Genomic DNA, 16,140 nt, shown 5'->3' with positions numbered 1-16,140 from the left:
ATTGGCACTTAGCCAACCCTGAATGGCAGAGCTGAAAGAGCATGGGTTGTAACATGCTTGGACACTGCTGTGGGGCCTGCAAAGAGCCTGCTCCCACCGGAGAGGAGCAACAGGCCCTTTGCAGAGTTCATTTGCTCTGGTTCCTGCACTCGCTGACCCCCATGCTCCCTCCACAAGGAGTGGCCCTCTGTGGTCTGAATGAAATGAACCACTCTATTTCCTGCTGTGAAGGGCATCAAGGGAACTATCCCATCCCATCATAGGCCATTTATTGATGTGTTTACCAACTTATGTATATGTGTGCTGTGTCCATTTGGGGGGGCCATTACAAATAAAGCTGCTATAAACATTTGTATCCATGTCTTTGTGTGGGTACCTTTTCTTGTCTCTTTGGTAGGTCCGTGGGAGGATGATAGTTGAGCAGTGTGGTAGCTTGTGTGGATCTACATTGTTTAACCTCCATCGAGATAATGAGGATGTGCAAGACCACAAATTCATTGCCTGCGTGTGCACTGAGCAACTTGTGCCAAGGAAGGCACGAGGAACTCGAAGCCAATTTATGTCTGCCTTCATGGGGCTGACAGTTAGCAGGGAGCCCATTTCACAGAAAAGAGTGCCAACTCCTGATGGGGCAGAGAGTGAGCAGATTGGGCTCTTAGAACCCATGACGTTCAGGCTTCTCAGAACAGGAGCCATCCTTCCTCCGCGTGTGCGCTCCTGTCAGAGGCTCACCACGCCACAGGAAGCCTCCCCACCGGGGCACCGCTCTGTTACTGGAAAGAAGCTCTTCCCCAGAGTGGGCTGATGTTACTCTCAGCTGGCAGCGCTGTCTGGAGCAAGCCTAACCTTTTCCACGCAGCCCATGATCCTCAGAGCCCCTTCTTAGCGCTGAATCCAGGAGAGACCAGCTGCACAGTCCTCCAGCTGAGCTGCCCAGCTCACAGAAATTGTGAGAAATAATGAGCTGTTGTTGTCAAGCCACTGGTTTGGGTGGCTTGTTATGCAGCTGTCAGTGACCCAACAGCAGCAGTCTTTTCTAATCTGAGCACCACGGTAGGGCTAAGCAGTGTCTGGGCCCTGGGGGCCAGGGGTTCAGGAGATCTGTGAGGCAGAGTCCTGGGAAGCAGACACACAGAGGACCAGAGAGGGGAGGCAGGGGTGAGTCTGAGAAGACCCCCTGGAGAGAAAAGAGGCTACTAAGCAGGGGGATGGGGAAGAAAAGCAGCAGGAGGGAAAAGTGTTTGCTGAATGAATTAAGGCCTCAGGCCTGTGTGGCCATATGGACGGGAATGCACCACGAGCAGAATGGCCGCACTAGGGGAAGCCTTAGCTGTGACCTGCAGCAGAGTGCAGCGATCCATGCTTCGGTACTGATGGCGGGATTTTTTACAATACGTGAAACTGGACAACACAGGTTAACAGGCACTTTTAGCTTCCAGGATAGGGAAAATTTTGCCATAAGGGTAACATCTTACCTTTATAGTAATCTCAACCTCAAACACATTCTGGCCTCCTACAGGAGGCCTGGTCGTCTGGGCATGCTGGTGGCTGCAGACTCCTAGGAAAGTCACAATGATCAGTCCCTAAAAGAAATGCCATCAGGCTCCTCCCTGCCTGAGGTGCTCTGGTCCTTCCGCATGGCGAAATTCATGTTGTTATGTTATGGGGGTGCTTTGGTGAATCTGGCTTTGTTCTAGCATCAAAGTGCTTGTTTCTATTTCTACTAAGAACACTGCGTCCATAGCCATTGCTTTTGATTTCCTGCCTCAATGTTGCTAGAGCATTTCCCCCCCGCCCCAAATTTAATTTCGTATGCGTTTATAGAGTGTTTATGTTTTTGAAGCACTGTTAGAGAATCCAAGATGAATAGGACATGCTCTCTGCCCTCAACAAATGTATAGTCTATTTTAATTATGTGTTTCACTATGTCTTTGCTTTACACTATGATGCACAACCATATAACCAAACCACCAAATTCTGTCTCTTTCCATGGTTGTATTATGGAAAGCTATAGGTGGGTTAGGACATTGCTTGCTGTTTTTTGGTTTTAAACCATTAAATGACAACCATGTCAGAGTGATATTGGTTAAAAGACCGTAGAAAACCTGTGGCCAATCTCCATTGGATTAACGGCGCGGAGTGAGATAAGTGCCCATCTTGCCCTGTGTGTTGGAGGGCTATTTTGTCTGCCTTGCACATGCCCACTGGGGCTCCCCTTCCTATCTGCTTCCACCAGAGACTGCCTTCTCTTCCAACTCATGCTTCCCCCTCCCAGATGACCTGCTCTCCAGCCTCCATGGAGCCACCCAGGAGTGCACAGCTTATCCAAGTCCCTTCCTGAGGACACTCGGACCCGTGCCAGTGAGAGCATCGCTCAGTGTAGCTGAAGCTGTGCAAGGAGAGTCCAGGGCCTGCTGGTGGTATATTGTGGAGAACACAGTCTGCAGGAAGGGAGAAGGACGAAGTCACAGAGGAAGCGGAGAAATGAGAGTGGGCATCCTAGGGACCTGTTGGGCCCTTCTTGTGCCTTTCATGATCCTGTGTGAGATATCCCAAAATCTTCCCAATGAATTAAAGTAGTTGCTTGCTTAAATCAGTTGCACAAATTAGTTCAATTTTAGTCCTTAAATTAGGACTTTGTCACTTAAGAACCAAAGTGGCCTGATGCTCCGTTTCCAGAGCCGGGCTACTCACCATTCAACACCTAGCCTGAAACAGTATAAAAATAATAGGGGCCATCCCACAGAGCTTTCTGTGTTACAGTTCACATTTTTGTACTTGGGCCAAACCCACTTTGCATTTCCTGTCTTACACCCGCAGAGACTGGCATCTGGGAGGTTCAAATACTTCAAATAGCACATGGACAGCAATGCTGGAACATGACTGGGAGAAGTAAGAACATTCATTTCCATCAAGAAGAAGCCATAAGCCTCCTCATTAAATGGCCAGGGACTCTGGCTAATCTTAACATTAAGGCCCTTTGTGCACATCAAGGGGCTCTCCTTCCACCAACTGTCCTTCCACTCCTCACCACACACAGACCTGCATTGTCAAACTTAAGATCAGACTTGGATCCAACAAGAAGTGCTGTCTCCTTCAAGAGCTTACATCTAAGCAGCTCCGGTTGATTATACCAAGCATTTTGATTCCTTATATGAACTTTATATGGAGCACGTCATATTTTACACAGCATGAAAAAGAGCCATAAGCATTTAGATACTCCATGAGAATAGAATAAAATTCCAGAGGATAAATGCTTCTTTACAAGCCCAAGTAGCTCAATTAGTCACTCCTGCCTCTGGTATTGAGAGAAACTTAAAATAAATATCTTCGGGAGAATTTTAGAGAAGAAGACATTGGCTAGAATTTGCTCTGTTTGAAAGAATCAGCTTCAGCTTCATGAAAGTCTAACATCTAAATCAAATGAATGTTTAGTTGGCCAAGATTAATTGTCCAACATCTCGATGAAAAGGACTGATTAAATACCACTGACTATGAATTTGGGTGAAATCCATCATTTATATAAAGCTTTGGTACAAATTGTTTTTCCAGAATAGCTTTTGTTTTTTCATCAAAATTCCTGATGATGGCAAAAATGCAGAGCCCAGAGTAGACTTTAGTCATTCATACCCTGTTGCTGCAAATCCAATTATTATTACTGCCAACAAAACAAGGCCTTTCAATTTCCCCACAGACATTAGACATTCAAATAGTTGGGAGATTATTTAAATATCAATTATTAAAGCTATCCAGGCTATGTTGTATAGACAAATCCCTCACCCCAGCTCTGTGCCTCTAGAAAAGAGTGAATTTAAAGCTTGTTTATTGATATAATCAACTTCCATATCAAACAGGAATGGCAAAATCTATAGCGTTTCCAAGACTATGATTTTGAGCCTTCAAATGTACTGTTAGAGTTGCCACTTTCATTCATAGAGGGCGTGTGTCTTTTGGTAAAGTCTGTGATAAATTCAGTGGTTCTACTCTGAATTCAGTACCAAGCTGAAACTGGCAGAGATGGAGATGGGAACAAAGAACCTCCCATGAAGGGCAGTCCCAGAATGATTTTCTTAGCTTCTTCATTCCTGTGCCTGACATGCTGACAGGAAGCCATTTCATTGGGTTTCTCCTCCCCTAAGGAACTAAGTGTGCTGGGGGCCACTATCCATCAATTATCCTTAAGATCAGTCCAGTTTTCTAAGGGTGAGGCTGCAGCTGGGAACAACTGGCATAGAGAGTAGCTCAGTTTTGCTGAAGAGGAGATGAGAAAGGTTGGAAAGAAAGGACATTGCCAGGCTCAGTTATAAGCCGTGTGGGGAGGTCTGACCCTCTGTGTAGAACTGGGGAGCTGGATCCTGGCAACAGGGAAATGCAGAAAGAAGATTGTCAGAGGGAGAAGGCTGAGATGAGTGTGGGGGAGGGCACCACCTGCTCTTTTCTTCTCTCCAGGACCAGCCCTGGTGAGATGCAGCTGAAGCACAAGAAGACGCAGGTGACGATCAATAAACAAATAAACATCAGGCCAGGTGCAGTGCCTCATGCCTGTAATCCCAGCACCTTAGGAAGCCGAGGCAGGAGGATTGCTTGAGACCAGCCTGAGCAACATAGTGATCTGTGTCTACAAATTTTTTTAAAAAAATTAGCTGGGCATGGTGGCATATGCCTGTAGTCCCATCTACTAAAGAGGCTAAGGCCGCAGTGGGCTATGATTGCACCACTGCCCTCCAGCCTGAGCGACAGAGATCCTCCCTCTAAAATAAATAATATTTTGAAAAACAAGTAAGTAAATACAGCCAACCCCAACCCTCATCAGTTTTAAACTAGAGAAAGTGTGATGGAACAAGGTAGTATTGGGAGCCAAAAGGCAAAACCAAAAAATCCAACCAGCCAAACAGGCAAAAAAAACAAAAACAACAAAACCCCCAAAAACCAAAGCAGAAGCCCAATGGAAGGAAAATGTGGGACAGAAATTTAATCAGTAAATAGGAAATAAGCATGAGGTGGCAAGAGGCAGGTCATCCAACTCTCAGCTATGAAAAGAACCAGAACTGGATGGCAAACACGCTGACATCCCCTGCATGGGCACAGGTCCTAGTATGGTGAGGGTGGGGTAACCAACCTCAGCCAGAATCTTATTGTGTGAATTTCTTCTTTTTTTTTTTTTTTTTTTTGAGACAGAATCTCACTCTGTCACCCAGGCTGGAGTGCAGTGGCACAATCTCAGGCCACTGCAACCTCTGCCTCCCAGGTTCAAGCAAATTTCCTGCCTCAGCCTCCCAAGTAGCTGGGACTACAGGTGTGCACCACCACACCTGGCTAATTTTTGTATTTTTAGTAGAGACAAGTTTCTGTCATGTTGGCCAGGCTGGTCTCAAACTCCTGATGTTAGGTCATCTGCCTGCATCTGCCTCCCAAAGTGCTGGTATTACAGGTGTGAGCCACCACACGCAACCCATTATTGTGCAGATTTTGTGTAGAAAGTGTACTGCACTGGCACACAATCAAAATTCTATTATAAGCAAACACACACACATACAAAACAACGACAAAACCTTAATGAGAAAATCTTATGTGACAGAAATTAAAACTATAGTGTTGGGAAGTAGCTCTAACTATAACGTAGAGATGATCATCCCATCACGTCTTAAAGATTTTAACAAAATTATAACAGTCAAAGAAATTATTTTGCACATTTATGTGCTTATACATTACAACTAATTCACAATATTTAATGCCCCCATTGAGAATGGCATTGTGCTTTCCAGGGGGTAGGATCTCAAGTATTTCTCTGTCTTTAGGAATCAGATCATAGAACTGCAGATACTGTTCAAGCTATGGCGCTTACGTGAGATAGTAATAGTACAGGTACCTCTGCTTCCAGGCATGATGAAGTAACTGGTACCAGACAAGCTCTTCTGTCATAAAGAACTAGAAAACTGGACATAACATGGAAGACAACTGTTTCCAGACATTGGACAATGACCAGTGTGGGACTGCTCCCCGACAGAAAGGAAACAAATGAGGGAGACCCACATCCCTCTCATTTGCTGCTTGGAGGCATTTTTCAGACTGTGGACCAGGGAAGGAAATGCAAAACGAGGGCAGCAATCTTACTGACGTGAAGAGATGGAGCTTGGAGTTCGGGAGGATGAAGTAGTTAGGATTTTCGGAACTAAGGACTGCAGAAGAGGGAGCTACAGAATGAAAGATTTCAAGAATGCTGCATAGGAGTCCCCTTGAGTCTGTTGCTGAATACTGAGAATGCACATGGAAGGTGAGTCTCCATGGGGCTGTGCAGAGAGCTACCAGGGAGATATAAGCTGAGATACACCCAAACTTTGCACAAGGCTTAGAAACATCTGCTCTGGTCAGTCAAAATGGAGAAATCACTGAATATTAGGAACACACAACAGTGACCCAGATTGGTCAGGGCAGTTAGTAGAACTAAACTTGCATAAAGGCCACTCTAGACTCACAATAACAATCTTTAAAAAGAAGGCTTTGTTTTGAGGATTCTTTTGTCAAACAGATCTGCAAGTAACTTAACGGCTTGCCAAAACAGAACTCAATGCTCTTCAAAGGAAGACAACAAAACCCAGACATTCAACAGCACAGCCAACAAAAACTGAGATAATTCTTTGCCAGCAGGAAAAAATACTATAAGCAGGAAAAAATACTATAAGCAATATTAAAATAAGTTCTTCAGGGTTATTAAAAAATGATTGCAGAGGGAAACTCAGATTATTAAACAGGAATGGGAAGCAGCAGAAATTATAGATATGCTTTTTTTCTCTTTAAAAAACTTTCTCACAAGAAAATGTTCAGTTTAATATGAAAATGACGATATCATGGGGCTTACACGTAGAAATAAAATGTTTGACAATCATAGTGCAAACAGTGGGAGGGGAAATGAAAGTGTATTGCTGAAAGATTCTCATACTCCTTGTGAAGTGGTGAATAGAGTCAGCACCATCCCAATCAAAACTCTGTAGGTTTGTAAGTTTTGTGTACAGTTGACAGCATAATTCTAAACTTGATAACATAATGCAACTAATCCAAAATAACCAACAAAATTTAAAAAAGAAGAAGATGGTCTGAGTGTGGTGGCTCGTGTCTGTAATTCCAGCACTTTGGGAGGCCGAGGGGGGTGGATCACCTGAAGTCAGGAGTTCGAGACCTGCCTGGCCAACATGATAAAACACTGTCTCCACTAACAATACAAAAACTAGCTGGCTGTGATGGCATGTGCCTGTAATCCCAGCTACTCAGGAGGGTGAGGCCCGAGAGTCACTTGAACCTGGGAGCTGAACGTTGCAGTGAGCTGAGATAGTGCCACTGCACTCTGGCTGGGCAACAAAGAGAGACTCTGTCTCAAAAAAAAAAAGAAAAAGAAAAAAAGAAAGAAAGAAAAAGAAAGGAAAGAAAAGAAAAGAAAAGAAAAACAAATAAGGAAGTTGGAACTCCTAGCTGAGTTCAGGATGCATTACAAATCTCTATAAACAAGACGGTGTGGTACTGCTGTAAGAATAGACATGTAGATCAATGGAACAGAATGAGTGTCCAGAAATACACCAACACATAGACGTAGATTTCAGCAAAGGGGCCAAGATAATTTAGTAGGGGAAAGAATCATTTTTCAACAAATGGCTTTACAAAAATTAGTTATTCAGATGGGAAAACAATCAGCACAAAAGTTATCACGAATTGGATAAGAGGTTAAATTAAAAAGAAAAAAATTTAAATTTTTCAGAAATAAAAGTAGGAGAAAATCTTCAGGACTTTTGGGCAGGAAAAATATTTCATGGGAGACAAAAAGCATTAACCATAAGAGTAAAAATAATGACACACTGAATTCCATTTAAATAAAAATGCCTATTCCTCAAGATATTAAGGTATCGAAAAGGCTCCAAGATTAGGAGTGAAGGATATTGGATTAAGACAGCACTGGCTGCCACAAAAAAATATAAACACAGAAGGCAGAAGCCACAAGAGTGGTCTAGGCCGGTAGAAGCCAGGAGGAGGCCCCGGGAGAGTCTGTGGGGTTCCACAGCCAGAACTGCCAAACGGGTTCACTCCAACATCATACATCCCGACAGGAGCTAGGCTTTGGCAAAGAGTGCTTGTTACCACATCCAGCATTGCCTGGGTCAGACAAACGAGGCAGTATCCGGTGTCTGAAATAGACTGCAATGAATAGGTCACCCGAGCCCAGTGACCTGGCCTGGCTTTCTTCTGCTCTCCCTGAAAACAGTGTGTAGCATAAACCACAGCGGATTCTGCTTCCCCTCCCTGCTGGGCACAGAGGGGTGACCAATCTAGCAGGGACTTCAAGGGTAAAGTTGAGCCCACAACCAAGAATCATAAACAATTTGAAAGGGACCGTCACCATGACAGAGAGCGAACTTAATAGAAAACTTACACCTAGGGAAACTGAGTCAATAGAACAAATAGAACAGTGCTTTAAAATAAATACAATTTATAGCCTCAGAGTAATAAAGGAAGGTTTCCAATAAGAACTAATTAGATTTATTGGAAATAAACTGCTGAGTAGTAAATTCATGTGCTAGAGTCAGGCCAAGGAACCTTCTCAAAATGTAGTACAAAGGGATAAAAAGATAAAAGGTATGGGGCAGGGGGAATCACTGTGATTATTATCATTATTGCTACGATGATGATTATTATTTGAGACAGGGTCTCATTCTGTCCCCAAGGCTGGAGTGCAGTGGTGCAAACAGGTCTTACTGCAGCTGTGACCTCCTCAAGGAATCCTTTCACCGCAGCCCCCCAGTAGCTGGGACTAGAGGCACGCACCACTAAACCTGGCTAATTTTTGTACTTTTCGTAGAGACGTGATTTCACCATTTCGCTCAGGCTGGTCTCGAACTCCTGAGCTCAAGCAATCCACCAGCGTCACCCTGCCAAAATGCTGAGATTATAGGTGTGAGCCACCATGCCCCGCTCCAATTTTGTTTTGAATTGCCTGGACAGGAAGCAATGAGATTAACTGGAAGTCACTGTAATATTCCAGGGAGAGATGATGGAAGTTTGACTAGGGTAGTGTTGGCAGGGATGGAGAGAGGTGAACAGAGCTCAAGAGACACTCTGGAGGTAGAATGGACAAGACTTGGTGACTGGCTGTAGAAAATGAGACAGAGGGTGGAGTGAGATGGTGTCTAGGTTTCTGGTTTAGCATCTGGGTGGATGGTGCCACATTCACACAGCAGAAAGTGACAGGAGTGGAGCTAGACGTGATGGCTCAATGAATTTGCAGGGCTAGTGACACCCAAGAGGAGCTGCAGGCCATTGAATATCTATTGGTAGGCCTGAAGCTCAGGACAAAGAGTTGGCCAGAGGTGATCTGAGGAGATCTCCGACTCCAGATGCGGAGATGTTTCCCAGGGAGATGGTGGCAAGTCTTGTGTCTAGAACAGAACCTAGACAAACGTTGACATTTACGGAACCCTAGAAATGGGATGAAGATGAAGAGGGCTTGGTTCTAGTCCTGGGAAGGATGAATCATTAAGTTTCTAAGTCTTCAGCATAAAAGTGTCCATCACTGTTTTCCTGAGAGGAAAAAGCATGAACACCGTAATTACTAAGATGGAGAGCTCCATGAAGGAGTAGAGTGAGGAGGACCCCAGAGACAGATTCCAATCTCGCTGTCCTGCGGCCAGAGTCAGCAGCTGTAATTCAACACTGTGCCAGGAAGACACCACATTGTCAAATGGGCTAACTCCCAGGTAAGCCACACCCCTCCTTTACTGGCATATTTGGCATTCTCACCAGCTAAGTCGCATTGACAAGATGAGCTGGCAAAATTAGGGATGGCTTCATTCCACATATCTGAGTTCCTAAGGGGGGTGTAACACGCGATGGCACTAAGCTTTAGCTTGTTTAGTGTAGGCAAAATGCTCAGTCGTAGATCATGTATTGGAAGGCATATGCTAAAGTACATGGCAGGCTATAAACATTAATTGTTGTTATTATGATACTTTGTGTAAAGCAGAGATGCCAAACATTTGTTTGATTAAATGAAGGGTCAGCTTAATCTGGCTGAATAATTCATTGGATCATCAGTGAGCCAGAGGGAGGGAGAAGGCATGAGAGAGGTGGACAAAAGAACTGAGGGTCTTCTAAGTGCCCAGCCTGTCCCAGGCATGCAAAACCGTATTTTCTAGTTTACTTTCTATGGTCATTATGTGAAGCAGGCGTGATTATTTCTGTTTGACCCAGGAAGGGCCTTTGTCCCAGAGCCGCACAGTAGGGGATGCATATAAATGACCGCCAGGCCTTCCAACACCAAACCTGCATTTTTCTGCTGTTGCATAAGGAATTTTGCTTTCAAATAGTTCCGTTTGAACTTTGAAATACTTTTGAACCTACTCTGAATTTCATTAAACCTTTTTAATACCTTCCTGAAGCCTGGAAGGAAATTGTACCAGGGAAGTACAGTGGAGATGGGGAGAGATTAATAAGTTTATTATGAGGCGAGCATCACTGTCCCCAACAATAATCAATCTATTGCAATCTCTGTGAAGTCCCAGGAGACTTCCCTCCCTCAGGCAAGCACAGCCTCCCGAAAGGTCACATTGCAATCGCTGGTGAGGAAAATGTCAAGCTACTGCTAACACTGTGCTAAATCATTTTTGTAGCTTTTGCATGGAAAACCCCCATGACTGCTGGAGAGCCACGTGTGCCTCTCAAAGAGTCACACAACTATCTTTAGTTGATTGTACAGAACGCTAGTTGGAGCTGTGTTTGTTCTGGAAGACTCATTGAGAGCAAATGATATGCTAGTCTACCAAAGGTTTCTAGGAAATCAGTTAAAATCAAGATAGAGCACAAATTGCAAAAATTCATTAACTGGGTGCCCCTGGAATCTCCTCAGATGATAAATGGGAATAAGAGATTTCACGGTATAGGCTGGATTCCCTTTATATTCTCCCTTCCTATTTATCTGCGGTTATTGTTGCCACAATTGACTTTCATCTTGTTTCCACCTCACTTGATTTTTGTACAATAGGGTTTGTCCTGACTGCCCTCTCTTCTCACTCTTCCTTTTCAGTCTTGCGTGACAACCTGTGATTTTACATATTCATGCTTTTTAAAGTGCCCGATATTCATGAATCTGCCCTCTGTCTCTGTATCCAAGTGCCAGGCTGTTTCCAGGTCAGTATCTTGGATCAAGCTTAGATGGCTCGGCCTCAGCATAGGAGATTCAAGTGGCTGCTATAATCTCAGGAATCATAAAAGTTAAAAAAAAATGACAATAAAAAAGAATGCATAAAATCACCCTTGCAGCATATCAGGGATGGAAGTTTTCGAAGGTAAAAAGGCAGTCTCTCAGCGTAAAGAAGGCAGGACTGAATGTCAAGTAATAGAGAGCTTATATTCAGCTGCCTCCAGATGGCTGTCTGTATGTGGACATGTGTCACAGGCCTTGTTCTCAGCGAGCAGGGAGAGCTCTTGTCCTCCGCCCCCAGCTCCCTCTCCCCCACTCTCAGGACAGTTTGCTTCTCATCTTACCAAATGCATTTTCTTTTTAAAGCACTCTCATTTCCATGAGAACTAGCTCTCTAACATCTGTCCCAAGGAGTCCATCAGTGGTCAAGGCTGATGCCAGAGTGTGTCTTTGTGAGTTTATGATCATTCAAAGTTTGCTAATTCCAAGATTTAGATTAGTATTTTAAGCCTATAATTTAAGGAAATTGTTTAAGAAATAATTTAAGAAAGAAAATCTGAATTTCAGAGAAACCGATAAGTAACATCCTTTTCCTTGTGTGGGTATGAGATGGTATGGGAGATGGACATAGGAAACAGACATACGGAGATCAAAATATCATCCTCATTACAGAGAAATGCAAAGTTGTAGAAGAGGGGTGGGGGCAACCAGTGGGCTGCTAATCCTGAAACCCTGGGAGGGGGGCCTCACTCCCCTGTCATAGGCTTCATTGGCAAGTACAGGCCTGCTTCATGTGGGTCTGGAGAAGTCTTCCCCTTCCCAGGAGAGGCAAGGGAGGGGAAAGGAGGTCACAAGTGTATCATTGCAGGAAACGGGAGGGTGCTCACAGAAGCTCATGGAGGTATACCAAGAAGTAACAGAACCCAGAACTGCATGGCTGAATCTGGTTAACATTTACTGCGGAGGTTCTCAACCCTTCTCAGGCCAGGTTTATAAAAACATCGCTATCTAAAAAATACCCTTAACCTTGGAAGGAATAAAAAAGAAAGACGCTGGGACCCGAAAACCTGGAATTAGTACAAATATGGGCAAGTAGATGATGAAGGATTCACTAACCAAGTTAGAGGAGAGAGGCCAAAGGAGCTGGGCAGCTTTCTCTAAAACAGGTGAAGATGCCTGGAAGACATCACTCTGCCCAATTTCTGTGGCTAGAAGTGGGACTACTAGGAGACGGCCACAAGGACACAGACTTCATGTCAATGTGTAAAATGGAATCACTGGAAAAAGAATGAACTTCCTATTCCAGAAAAAGATTGTGCTGAGACTAGGTGACCACTCTCTGGAATGCTGCAGAAGGTTCTCCTGAGCCGTGGGGGTGGCTGGACTAGATTGGTCATTATTAAAATTTTTGGTTTGCGGACCTCTTTAGTGTCTTAATTTTCGAGAAACCCAAAGAGCCTTTTATCTTTCTCTACTTACCATATTCAAAATTCAAACTGAGTTGTTTTTTCTTTTTTTTTTTAGAAACAGTCTCGCTCTGTCACTCAGGCTGGAGTGCAATAGTGTGATCTTGGCTCATTAGAACCTCTGCCTCTTGAGTTCGAGCAATTATCATATCTCAGCCTCCTGAGTAGCTGGGATTATAGCCATGTGCCACCTCATCCAGCTAATTTTTGTATTTTAGTAGAGACAGGGTTTCACCATCTTGGCCAGACTGGTCTTGAACTCCTGGCTTTATGTGACCCACACACCTTGGCCTCCCAAAGTGCTGGGATTACAGGCATGAGCCACCATGTCCAGCCCAAAACTGAGATATTATTAAAGTATTCGTGAATTCATTTAAAGCAATAAAGTATCTTGAACATCTGGTTCAACAGAAGCCAAGTGGATTCTTACATCTTTTTCCACATTCCATCTGTTGTTTTAGCTGATGTGCCTGAAAAAAATCCATCCTCACTAGCTATGTAGTTGGTATAGGGAAGAGTATTTTAGATACTCCTTTCCAGATAATTGTGGATATTCTCTGATACTACACCAAAGCTTAAAAGTGATAATTTCTTAAATGTTAGTTGGAATGAGAAATCCAAATTGTATCAATAGATTTTCACATATCATATTAAATCCATAAATCCCCCTCAAACTTTGAGTAGGTCTTTTACCCACTCATGATTTGGTAACATCGTGCTTAGTATAAGAAAAGCTCAGTTTTTGCAGATCTCCAAGTGTCTGTGCATCTCTGTGGGGGGCTGCAGATCTTTCTGTGAGGACCACTGCACTAGATATCCTCCTAACTTAAAGTGCCAAGATCCTGTCAAAGAGCCCTCACGGGGCTCCAGGCATTTACCCTGCAGGAGAGGCAGATCTAATCTCAAGTTTATTGCAAGGATGCACTCAAACTCAAACTAGCACAGACAAAATAGAAGTTAGGTGAAGTTTACTCCAGGCAAGCTCTCAGAATACAGGGACATGAGAAATAGGCCATCTGTAGGCTGGAGCTGAACTCTGAGATTGAAGCTACTCGCTCACCTTGAATGAAATCACATGGCTTCTCTCCTCTGCCCACATCTGCTTCATTCTTCTACATCTCTCCTGGCAAAGTGGTGGGTTCTCTGATCCACTGTAGCTCTGGGGTAAAGGTGGCTTTGATTTACCCAGTTCTAGAAGACCTCAGGTCAAGCAACCATGTTCTCTCAGTATCTCATACCCTCCATTCCAAACTCCTGAGAGAGAGAATCTGATTAGCTCAACCTGATTTGTGACTGAGTCATGGGTCAACCCCTAGTCCTAGTACACTGGGTTACTAGGTACAAACATGGCCTGCAGCAGACAACTCAAGACGTGTCTTCTCTATGAGGCCTTTGAATTGTGGGTAAAATACAGTCAAATCTTAAAATGTATGAACACAGAGAAAGCAATAAAAAGTGACATGTTATAGAAGAAATAGAAGAGAGGAAAAATCCAATAGTGGTCAGCATGGCAATCTTGTGTTCATTGATATTTAATGGTAGCAATAATAATAGATGGTGTTTATTGACAGCCTATTATGTGGCAGGTGTTAAACTTGGAATAGATTTTCCTCATTAAAAGTGAAAAATAACCCAAATAGTAGGTCTATTTTTATCCCCAATTTAGCATAACAGTTAAGAGTCTGGGCCTTGGAGCCAAACCACTGAGTCTGTGTAGTTGGATGGCGTTGGGTGAGTTCTGCAACTTTTCATTGCTTCATCTCTTCCACGTTTTCTAAGGGTCAAATAGCTTCTGATGAAAATAAAGTGGAATGTGAGTGGTGGGGCTGAGGGCAGAGAGTGTAGATTCCTTCCCTGACTCTCAGATGGAGATGGTAAAGATCAGAAGAGAGCAAGAGGGAAGCCTGTGCTTGTTATGGACGTGTATGTTAGAGTAGATGGGAGCTCTGGCCAAGGCTTTGGGTTCAAATCCCAGCTCTGCCATTTTCTAACTGCTGATCTTGGGCAAGTTTCTTAAAAACTGTTTCCTCTTTCACAAAATGAGGGAAATTGGCCTTCCTCATAGAGTTGCTGTGAGATCATATGAAGTGACAGATGTGATGTTGATTTCACATCTATGTCTGCTGCTGGTGAGGGTGACCTGTGATCAGAGCTGTCTATGATTAAAGCAAGGCTGGTGCACACAGCACAACTGTGTTCATCCCATCCCAAAGTGCACTAGAATAGACACGCATCCTTCTCTTTCACACGTCTCTTCCCCAGGTGCAGGAGCCATGACGTTCTAGGACCTGTTTCAAATGTTGACTGAATAGCATAGAGCCTATAAAATACCACGTTATTTAAACAGAAATGCTTCCTAAATATGAACTTTAACTGCAAGAACTTTTCTATTTCCCTTCTAATAGACAATTTCTAATGCTATTCCCCTTGCTGCTCCTCAGAAAGAAGCCAGAGCTGGGCACAGGGCCACCCACAAGCAAACATTCCCCAAGATGTGCCATGAAGCAGTCTTGCCCTCACTCCCACCCCAATAAGCTGTTTTTGCCTTTCTTGCTCTTAAGATGCTTCTCCAATCACTTAGATCTTGTTAGACTCCTTTCTTTTTTTCTTTTCTTTTTTTTTTTTTTTTTTTTGAGACAGAGTCTCACTCTGTCGCCCAGGCTGGAGTGCAGTGGCATGATCTTGGCTCACTGCAACCTCCGCCTCCCAGGTTCAGGCAATTCTCCTGCCTCAGCCTCCTGAGTAGCTGGGATTACAGGCGTGTGCCACCACGCCCAGCTAATTTTTGTATTTTTAGTAGAGACGAGGTTTCACCATGTTGGTCAGTCTTGTGTTGAACTCCTGACCTTGTGATCCACCCGCCTTGGCCTCCCAAAGTGCTGGGATTACAGGCGTGAGCCACTGCGCCCAGCCAGATCTGGGTAGACTCTTAACAGGCCAAGTTCCCATAATCAGGTAAAAAGCCTCCATCTGCAAGGTGGGTGAGTCCAGGTGACTCAACCAACACCTCTAACAGTCTGTTATGGCAAATAGATTTTGTCCTCTGCTTTGCAGAATGTGGGCAACTCTGTGAGTGTTTGAGACACACATCACCCTAGAAAACCCATATGTTACCACTTTACCTTTGAGATCAGTTTGCTTGTGGGCTTCTCTCCCAGTGCCTGGCCTGCAAAAAAGACCATGTCTGACCCACGACAAGTTGCTCTCTATCCAACTCCTTGGATAGACTCAAGTCTTTCTGAATCAGGACAAGCAATGATGGCGAGTGGGGGAGACGTTCTTGAAACCCTTAGGTTCAACAGGCTTGAATGGTGAAGTCTTCTGAAAGGCAGTTTATCTTAGCCAGGGCCCTGGCTAAGGAGAGAGGTGGCCGCAATGTCAGAGAGCCTGTCTCCCTGGGGCCAGTGATGGTAAGCAGATGCCCTGGCAATTTCTGAGCAGCAGTGATTTAATTCCTGCCAACTGTTGGAGTGATGAACAACAGGTTAGCGA

At 44.1% G+C, this 16,140-nt stretch overlaps 1 long non-coding RNA gene across 1 annotated transcript; it reads right to left on the bottom strand.

The window, feature by feature from the left end:
- Positions 1-8,681: 8,681 nt before the first annotated feature.
- On the bottom strand, positions 8,682-15,529 carry LOC116539839. The gene is made up of 2 exons (XR_004264213.1): positions 15,495-15,529; positions 8,682-8,891 (listed from the first exon to the last, which is right to left on the bottom strand). It is a non-coding gene; the product is annotated as an uncharacterized LOC116539839 (long non-coding RNA).
- Between the last annotated feature and the right edge of the window lie 611 nt (positions 15,530-16,140).

The sequence above is a fragment of the Sapajus apella genome, unplaced genomic scaffold (genome assembly GCF_009761245.1).
Source record: "Sapajus apella isolate SASKATOON/1434 unplaced genomic scaffold, GSC_monkey_1.0 scaffold134, whole genome shotgun sequence".
NCBI lineage: Eukaryota > Metazoa > Chordata > Mammalia > Primates > Cebidae > Sapajus > Sapajus apella.
This window is presented reverse-complemented; position numbering and strand designations above follow the sequence as displayed.